The sequence below is a fragment of the Rhagoletis pomonella genome, unplaced genomic scaffold, assembly GCF_013731165.1.
Source record: "Rhagoletis pomonella isolate Grant_MI unplaced genomic scaffold, Rhpom_1.0 Rhpom_scaffold_00004, whole genome shotgun sequence".
NCBI classification, from domain to species: domain Eukaryota; kingdom Metazoa; phylum Arthropoda; class Insecta; order Diptera; family Tephritidae; genus Rhagoletis; species Rhagoletis pomonella.
Window position 1 is genome coordinate 54,503,974 of NW_023458558.1, and position 10,816 is coordinate 54,514,789.

General features: G+C 37.1%; 1 protein-coding gene across 1 annotated transcript in view; it reads right to left on the reverse strand.

Moving 5' to 3' along the window:
- The window catches only part of LOC118737818 (ATP synthase-coupling factor 6, mitochondrial), a 913-nt gene extending 682 nt beyond the window's left edge, over positions 1-231 (reverse strand). The window contains exon 1 of the mRNA XM_036468593.1: positions 121-231. The gene's annotated coding sequence lies outside the window, so the exon portion shown is untranslated. The remainder of the gene's footprint in view (positions 1-120) is intronic.
- Positions 232-10,816: the final 10,585 nt, after the last annotated feature.

Genomic DNA, 10,816 nt, shown 5'->3' on the forward strand with positions numbered 1-10,816 from the left:
CCTAAAAAAGGGGTTATGTAATGCCAACTTCGAAGGTGCGCATATTTAAAGGAAAGAAAACGCATTATAGCATTTGAGTCACGGAAATGGAATCAAAAGTTCACTATTTTTTTTTTTTACCTTTTTCAAGTGTATTTATTGGAATTCCTCACAAATTTTATGTGCGAAAAGGATAATTTTCCAACCTGGCTGATGACAACTGCTGTCAAAAATTTATTCGCAAGCTGAAATGTCAAAGGTGCGAACGAAAGCTGGCTGTGACACGGAGTGTGTTCACGGGCATTGAGTGACTTATACACTACTTGGCGATAGATAGCGCTGTGAATAGAGCTGCCATTTTCGTGATTTTGGAACTAAAATTGGCTCTATTTTTCTAAATAGCTCCGAAAATTGGACTTTAGTTCCTAGCTCTTTTTTAGCTCTATAAATAACTCGTGCCATGAATTGCAACCGCCCCTGTGAGAGAAAGCTTCTAGTAGCGTTGCATCTGTCAAAGACTTTTGACACTCCATGCTACTAGAAGACATTTAGTCTGTTCCTTTGAACTTCGGACTAAAACCTGTGGAACTGTCAAACTACAATTTTACTATCTCAAGTGAGAGTAAAAGGAGAACAGATGCAGAAGTGCACGGGAGCGAAAAAACAGGAACTATTTCCTGTAAAAACGTCAGTCGGTTTGTTTACTTATCATTTGGACAACAATAGTTGTGTTTTTTTTTACAAATTATCCAGTAACTTGCCAGCAACTCTCCAGTAACTTTATTTCTAAGAATTCGCTCTCATAGAAAAAATTTGCAATAAAGTACGCGAACGCTTTTCCAGTAATAATTTGCAAGTTTCATGAACAGCTGATAAATTGGTTGTTTATTCGCAGCAAATTCCTAATAAAACAATATATTTTGTATTTAAATAGGTTTATTTTGTGAAATTCAACAATAAAAACCCACAAACAGTTTCCTTATTAGTTTATAGTCTGTTCCTTTGAACTTCGGACTAAAACCTGTGGAACTGTCAAACTACAATTTTACGCTCTCAAATGAGATTAACCGCCCTATTCCCACAGCACTGACAAAACTCAGCGGCTGACTATTGCCTTGACTACTGCGCCTGTCGTATGACAATTGTCAGTTTTATTGTTATGACTTACTGAGTAAGTGACAACGGCGAAACAATGTTTATATTGTGTTTTAGGCGCAGTAATTGTTACAATAGTCATATGATGAAATTTGTCAGTGTTGTGGGAATAGGGCGGTAAAAGGAGAACAGATGCAGAAGTGCATAGGAACGCAAAAAGCACTATTTCCTGTAAAAACGTCAGTCGGTTTGTTTACATGTCATTTGTACAACACTGATTTAGCTGAAATATCACTAAATAATTATTAAAATCTATACATATTCAAACATTTCGTTGTTTACTTCCATTTTTTTTACAAATATAAGGTACTTTGCTTTCACCGCTGTTAGTTTTTGCTTGCACATGCAAATCAGCTGATCGTTTGACACTTTTCATGGACTTACAGGAAAAAAAACTCCGGACTAAATCCTGTAGCTTCTGACTAGGAACAGTTGCTCAGTTACTCTCTCAAAAGTGATTCCACTTACAAATTTTATGTCAATAGGAACGACTTCCTGTAAGTTCTGACTAAATCCTGTAAACCGGACTGCTATTGGAACAGACTTATTGAGTCTTCGTCTCTCCCACAGGGACTCAAACGGTGGTCAGCAAATTATTTGAGTCAGTTAGTTTCACAGACGAACTCAACATCACAGGGTGGTGTCCTTTCCCCGCTTCTGTTTAATTAGTAGATATAAAAGCTCCACCAGAGACCAGAGGGAATCTCCATTATATCTTACGATGACGACTGCACGATAATGGTGTCCGGGAATGGATTTTATGACTTGTGATCGAAAGTAAACGGTTACCTCTCCGAACTTTCTCTCGCTTTTTCAAGGCAAGGAGCCCTAACCTTATCCCCTACCAATTCCTTGACAGAGTTCAGAGCCGGAACAAGGTCGTCCAGTCTCTAGCCGGCGCACCTATGGCAAATACTAAGAAACGTTGATGGCAACAAACAAGGCAATTGGGCGGCCGGTTTTAAGCTGCATATGTCGCCGAAGACCAGGAGGACGCAGTAGATGAAGCTACAGACCTGCAAAAACACAGCACTCTAGACCGCTACGGATAGCCTTCTGATTTCACGTCAGCGCCACCTACATGACGAGGCCCAAATGCTTTCCGTCAAGCTTCTTACCTGTGAGCGCCATTTTGGGAACATAGCCTCCACACGTGGACGAGGCATAACTTCGTCTGCCTCGGGAGACTCGCAGCACAATACACCAATTTCGCCCTGGGTACTGGAGCAGGCTAAAATACTACCTCAGTAGGATAATGCAGACGTGCCCTTAAAACCTACTCCATTAACGCCCATATCCCTCTGGTCCAACCAAGTCGGATTGGCACACTTCCTGGGCCTACCGTTAGTTGAACTTGACAACAACGATTGAGGGACAAGCCGATCTAAGCAGGGCTAAGTAACCCGCTACGATAACAACTACAACGTAACCGAAACCACACAGATCTATATCTGGGCAAGGACTGGCACCCCAGCTGATTCCTCAAAAATTAACATAGAAACGTTAAAGCTGTTACAATATAGATATAGATCTTGCCAAGGCGTTTTTAACAAGGTGGTGTTACCCGTATATAAGTAAAAAATTACACTAACAAATTACACGCAGATATCCAAGCTCCGCTGCGAAAGCCAGTGTTTTGAAAGCTATAATAACTTTGTGTGAAGCTTTCTGTAAGTCTGGTGTTGATGTTGCTTCTGGGATTTAGATTAGCAGTGTGTCTTGTGTACAACCTCGTTTGGTCTCGATTGGCTTGGAGGAGCTCTTTACAAATAAAACGGTATCTCATCACCTGGCGTCGCGCAGAAAATTTCACTTCCTGTGACGGAAAGGCCGCATTTGTCCCCTGGATTTGGCGCGCAGTTAAAATCTGGTCAATAATGGATTTATTAGTTCCGAAGCCTGAGGGTATCGTCGGTTCCATCTTTAATGTAAAAATTAAGAAGACTTATTATCCAGCGGTATTTCCACTCACTGCTGGATAGGCATTCTTATCATTTTGGCAGAGAACGCTACGTAAATGATCCTAGTAATTTTAAACAGTAAGCTCGATGACATCAGTACCAGAAGCTTTCTTCTTCTCACCCTGACTTCTTCGCCACCTGTGTATTATTTTACATTCGGGCACTGGGAAGATGCTTGTTCTGCCATGATTAAGAGTTGTATCTTGTATGCAGAAAGGTAGTAATTAGATCCTCGAATGGAACGCTTTACCAAATCTTCCGTCTATCAACACGTTTTTGATTCTGCCTGTTGATTCTTTGACCAGAGCACACTGAGTGGCTTTGCGGATGTTTCGATGCTGGTGTCGGGTACCACTATTCACCATGTTTCGTGCCGCAGCGAATTCTACGTTATCGGAGTTGATGTTGACTGAATTTTCTGACCGTTGAACTGAATATGCCCTAGCGTTAAAGTCACTTAGCCAGATTTTAGCATATGTGGCGGTAGCACAAATCATGCGCTTCCCGTGGCGCTTATGCAATTACTTTTTGGTCTCATCGCTCGCCTGATTTTATAGAATTTCGTATTGACGCCGGTAATGGCAATGAAACTGAAGAATCGCAAATCCTATATTAAATTTATGCACCATCTAATGGAAGCTATGTGTAAATAGTAGACGTCATGTTAATACTAACGCAGTTCATGTACTGCGGTGACGCTAACATTGTATATTTCCGGAACGTACTGCGGTTGGATAGATGTCCCTTTCTTACAGAGGCTCTGGACTTTCGTAGAATTTGCCTTGATCCACAGGCTGCAAAAAGAAAATGGTCCGAGTCGATGCTTGGGCCTCGGAGTGTACGCACGTCTAAAACACTGGAAGCCTTTTCTCGTTTTGCGATCCGGAGACAGCCATATAGCTTGCTGGATCTTCTTACATTATTATTATTATTTTTTTATTTGAAGGAAGATCCGTTCGGTGCACACCCTGGCATTAAATTCGCCAATCAGACTTGCACTTTGCTATACTAAAATTTCTTGGGCTACACAGCTGGGTGCCAATTCCTGTTCTGTGAAATCCATCACTTAACCTAAAATTATGATTCTGCTTTCAAAAGAAAGTAAATTGATTTGATCGAAAGTTTAATTGTTAAAAGGGTTTTTCACAAAGTTTTGTGGCTGTGAAAAAGATAAGTTGGGCACTTTGCTAAAAAACATTAACTTTGATAAATACATAATTACCCCTATTGCGAGTGTCGACTGGCAGTAGAATAGAAATTTGTCGATCGAGTCGATTATCTTTTATTTTGCTATTGTGTAACTTGATCGATAAAAATTTGTACTATTGTGAATGGTTGACTGAATTTTAAACAGCTGTTTGTTTGTTTACATTTGTTTCTTTAGTGTTTCATTTAAATCATTTTTAAAATAATTGCTTTTATTATAAAATTAAAAAAATGGATACAGTTGAAATATGGTTCAATTAACTTACTTTTTATCCCTTATACTTGTATAAATTTCGTAAACGAAAACTCCAACGACTCAGGAATAACAATAGACAGACGAGCGATTAAAAATTATTCGCAGTCGCTTATTGAGCGACTAGTCGACACTCATAATAGCATCGATAATCGATAATCGCTTAATAGTCGATTATCTAATGCCAGTCGACACTCGCAATAGGGGTGAATATCATTACATTTTGCTCACAATAACACAGTAGGGAGGCAAAAATATCACAGCTAAACGGCTAAATACGTAAACTTAATTTTGGCCTCTATATTACGATGGCGATTTCAGAAAATCCGTATCACGTCAAAATTTTGAGATATTTAGGGGGGAAGTTTAGAGTTGTGAAAGTGAATTTATTTTAGTAAAACAACCTTAAAACTGAGGTAATTATTAACAAAAAACCTAAAATCTAAGCAGATTTTCAAGCACCGTCATCTTGAAAACTAGAGCCAATCTGTAAGTTAAGTAAGATCAGTTATAAAAGCCTTTGCCCAGAAAAAAATTCAAAACCTGAGCACAGTGTTTTAAACGACGAAAAACTCACTTTCACAACTCTAAAACTTCTCCCCTAAATATATCAAAATTTTGACGTGATATGGATTTTCTGAAAACGCCATCGTAATCTAGAGGCCAAAATTAAGTTTACGTGTTTGGGCGTTTAGCTGTGATATATTAAAACCTTAAAATTTACCTACAGTGTAATTTAACAATTAATTACTTGGAAGATGTTTATCGAAAAACCTTTAATGATCGAGAAGCGCTTGTAGCCAATTTCACGAAAGCAATTTAAGTGAAAAATGATTTTAATTTTTTGAATTTAATATGGAAATGAAAAATAATTTTCCATTTAAATTGCTGGTGAAACCGGCTATTAGAGGGATCAAATGAAAAAAATAAAATGAAAACTAAAATTTTCACGGAATTTGAATTTCTCATTTTCACTCCACTTCACTTTTCATGGAACTATTGAGCCCCTGCATACCCAATAATTGTCTACAAATTCAGATTAAAATATTTGAAATTTTGATGACGATTTTTTGAATTTGTCTATTTCTTATAAAATTACGTTCAAGAAGCGGAAAAGAAATTTTCTTCTTTCAAAATTTTTTAAATCAGTTTACAGCTCTCAAGAAAAAATTGCCCGTTTATTAATTTTTTAAAGAAAATTTACAGCAAAGGCGAAGTACTTTTTCAAGGAGCACCAATAGTATTTTTAGAAAAAAAAAAAAAAATTTACTTGAAAAATATGTATATAAAAAAATCAGCATTCGGTCACTTCTGCTCGACACATACATACTTATGGGTAAAAGATTGTCGTATGTTAATTTCGGCACGTTGTGGGAAATCGCGATTGAAGTTTGGAATGTAATTTTTCAAAAACGCGAACATAGATTTACTCCAAATTCTCTGAAAATGTTACTAGTTCACAGAATTCTTAGATTATTTAATTTTTAATGTTTACTGTTAATTAGTTTTGAGTTTATGAAGGATTTTCTTTAGTCAAATTTTGTCGTAAGCGTCATTTGTCCACAATTTGGTAGCCACTTCGTATGAATTTCGACAAAATGTGATCAAAATTTCTACCAAATTAACGACACTTTTTACTCAATATCTCGGAAACTAAGGGAGATATCTAATAACTGATAACACCAATCGAAAGACCTTATTTCAAAATATATAACTGCATCTAGAACTAAAAATCGGCAAAATGGCGCTTACGACAATCTTTTATCCAGGCGACGATATGTACATATGTATGTATGTAAGTATGCTTGCGAGAAAATTTTAAAAGCCCTAGACGCTAGTGCGTTGGATATAAAATACGTTACTACAAGCGACGCGCTGGTTGCTGCCTGTCTCGGCCAAAGCAACTGAGAAAAGTGCACTTGGAAGTTCATTCATAATTCCAACTCACCTATGCGCGTAGTAAACGCACACCAGCTCGGCCTTACGAATACAAGTGCATGAAAAAGGTGCGCCACCGGCTTCGTTGGATATTTATTCTCTGAGTTGTGATGTCGCCGTCGGACGCTCTTAACGTCACCTCACGCTACGCTGCCAACTTGCGATCAAAATTTGAATCGGTGTGCTTTGGTATCTGGGAGATTGAGGTAACTAGTATATATATTTATTTTTGTACATACATACATATGTACATACAAATACTAGAATATTTTCTTTACACCTCCACCATGCCTCGCACCCACAGTTAAAGATAGCAACACTAACCCACCGACTCCCATCGCATTTGATGCCATTGAGGGGAGATTTTTGTGTCTCCTCTTTTGTGTTTTGTGTGATCGTTTAAAAACCAAGAAAGATACATTTCGAATGACAATCAGTACCCAAGTGTTGGTGAAATAGCGTTCAAAAGAAAAGAAAAGCAGAGAGAGAAAACGAAAGAAATTGAAGCAAAAATTTGTTGTAATTCTGCATTAACATTTTATGCGCTCATCCTATTCTTCTCTCCCTAGTTTTTCCCCAGGCAGCTTGTTTTGATGAATGCGCTCCTATGATGAATGATGTTAACGGCGACGTTGATATCGACGTTGGCAGAAAGAAGCTCTACTACCGCCCCACTGAACAATGCGCTTACTTATTATTTTATTGTCGAGGGGATTTATCAGAAATTTAAACAATTTTGTGTACATTTTGAATCCACTTTTGCAAATGTAGGCTAAAATATGATTTCGTTGAATGAGTGACGAGATAAATTAAATGATTTGCATGCAGTTGATACTGAAGTTGATGAATGGACTTATCAGAAGGGTATACGCCATTGGGAAGCAAGCTGAGAAGCTTCCCACCATCTTATAAACTTTGTAAAGGATCTAATGAAATTCGTACACAACCTGCACAGTGGCGAAAATATAAATAGGGAAAGCACATTTTAGCATTCTTTGGATAAAACCCTTTCGTTTACTTAACGTTTATTATATTTTTATGAAAGCTTAGTTCGTTATCTAAAGTCATGTAAGTCAAAATTTCACAGCTTGTACAAAAATGAGCTAAATTCGACAAAGTTTTATCAAAATTTTGATCTTTTTTACTAGATTTCTTAGAAAAATCCTTTCAAACTTGTACTTTATTATACTAAAATTTAGTGAAAACTAAACGAATTATGAAAACTTTTAGTAAAAAGATTCAAATTTTGATGAACATTTGTTAAAATTCATCGAAATCTTGATTTAATTTTTTTAGAACGTAAGCTATATTTTCATAAAAAATAATAAACATTTTTTAGCAAAGAAAATTAGCCCACACTTGCAAAATGTCTCTTTCCTATTTACGTTCTCGCCACGCAATAGTAACGTACGTATTTATATTCTACCTAATATGGAGTTTTTTTTTATATATAGAGTGATCAATACCTAAAGATGGAAAAACCGGCCTGGTATATATTTTTTATAGCTAGATTTAAAAATGGATGTGCACTGCGACCTTGGGTCCTTGCCCTCAGAACTCATCATAAAACCTCATCCAGCCCTAGTGTCCGAATCAACCTAGCACTTTCGACGGCGGCGGCGAGGGAATGTGTCGGGTCCTCGGACCCTCCCAACTGTGTTGTACGGCTTTCCCACGGCACCCCAAATTACGTAGTTCCCTCTCCACGGTGCCGTGGGAAAGCCGTATTAGTTACCTTCTCGCAGCCGTGACGCACTCTAAAAGAAGGGTGTTCATTACAGCTACAGACGTGTTATGAACCTCAGGCTCGTCTTTTAAATGGTGGCTAGTTCCCTAGATATCTTGTGATCTCAGAAGTTCCTTCACCTTCTTCCAATTTTCTGTTCTGTGCTGACGTTCTTTTGCTCTTAAATCCTTCCTGATGGTACCTGATGGTAGTAGGTGCCACTGCGAGTAAGGTTTCTGGTCCCATAGGTCGGGTAACTGCTGCTTCTATTGCTAGTCTGTCAGCCTCTTCGTTGCCCTGTATACCTTTGGAGGCCCGGATCTACAGCATTTGTAATGTGCTGTGTTAGCCCACGGTGCTCAATCACACTACATATTCCCATGCTACGAGTACATGTGATTTGATTTCACATAAGGATATGGCTTTTAGTTTAACCTGACTGTCGCTCCCGATGACAATGTGCTGCCTTAGATATCTCTGCAAAATTACTTCCGCACAAAAACCTACCATCGTCGGTTTTTGGGCCATCTGTGAACCGCCTCTGGGTGGGTGACCGAAATGTTCTGAAAATGCCTTTTTCTAGGTCACTTTTCTCAACGAATGTTATTTTATCTGTTGAGCTGGGAGATGGGAATCTAGATTTGATTTCCCCTCTTATTTTGCTGGAAATAACCTTACCCTCGGCAGTGCCCTCTCGCATGATGTTGAGGGGGGGGGGGGGCTTTCTTAGTAGTATGTTCTATGAATATGTGTAGTGAAAACAATTTGCCTATTAATTTTAGCACAATACTGTCCAGGGCACTATCAAACTAGCAGCTTATCTGTCAAGTATATTAACTATAAGGTGCTGCTATTTTAACAAATAGTTTTACTAATGGTTATATTTCTTTTTTCCCTTTTTATATTCCCTTTTTTTAGAATTATGATTGGTAATAGCAAAGATATGGTTCATTATGCTCTAAAAACAATCTGTGTGGTATTACCAATCAAAATTCTAAAAAAAGCAGATTTTCGGTCCACGCTAATGTTCACACATAGCTTTTTGAATTATTGCCTTGTTTATACCGGCGCATAAAGCGTTGCGACCCCGTTCGCTGTGATTCAAAACGGGTGCATGAACCAAATTTCAACACGCTTTGAAATTCAAAAGTGTTGGGAAACAAATATATACGCATCATTCATTTAACGCAAAGTCAAAATCGGCTTGTTTTCTTTATATAACCCGTTTTTAACCGACTTCAAAAAAGGAGGAGGTTATCAATTCGCCACGCTAACCGATCTCTATAATTTTTTTTTTAAGGAGGTCCCAAACTAATTTCCGATCATTGGATCATGAAGAAACTAACGGTACTCTCAAATTTCATATGAGAATTGAAGTCGTTTTTCTTTTTTGCTTAAAAATTACCTCTTAATTTGAATTATTATCATATTTAATATGAATTATTGTTCCATCTCGGCCAACCATGCAAATTGATTATTAAACAAATAGCGAATAAAAACAGAAAATTTTGTTTACTATTAAGTGTGCTATAGAGATAGATATAGGTATAAACGTTGGAAAGAAATATGTGTTGAGTCAAATCGCGTTTTTTTAATGCGGTTCTGGCGTAGGTATACACAAGTTATGTACATATGTATGTACATTAGGGTGGTCCAAAAACAGTAAAGTCGGAATTGTAATGCTCTCACCCACTAGGATTGTTCTATATCGAAAAAAGTATACCCCTATTTTTTATTTTGAAATCAAAAAATATTTGGAGGTCGCTCAAAGTGCTCAAAGTTTTCCATGTATTTTTATATGGGAAAAATACAATTTTTCGTTGAAATGGTATAGAATTCTTAAAAATCAATATTTTTCGATCGGAAAACTCTGGTTCTCTTCAGGAGACTTTCAGTAATAATACCCAATTGTTTATTTAACCATTTTTTAAAACGAACGATTTTTTATTGGTCGCCTCATTGCATTTTTCGGGGTTTTTGTGGGTTTTTGGCGGACCTAAAATTATAGTTGCGATGAAAAAAGGTTTAAATAAACAATTGGGTATTATTATTGGGAATCTCCTGCAGGTAGAATTTTTAACTATTCTATACCATTTCTATGAAAAGTTGTTTCTTCCCCATATAAAATACATGAAAAACTTTGGGCGCTTTGAATGTACAAGTATAAGATGACAAGTTTTGAAATTGGTTTGTTGGAATACCCATTTAGAGAACTTTTTATTAAAATTACTTCAACGTGGCCAAAATCTATCAACTTACATATATACATATGTATTTAGACAAAAAAATAGATAAGCACACGTGTACTCTCACTTTTCGGTTTGTTATCAGCAGTCACAACTTTAGGCGGCATCCAGTTGTATACAACACACACACACACGTATACATACATTCATACATATGTACATCCATACATACATCCATATGTATTTGCAAAGAAAAGTATATACATACATATGTGTCCATATTTATATAAATATAAATACATAGATATGTATTAGTAAACACAATAAAACAGTGAGTCAGAGTAAAATATGTATGAACATGCATACTTGTACGTACATATATTCATACTAAGGACAGCTACGGTCAATTAAT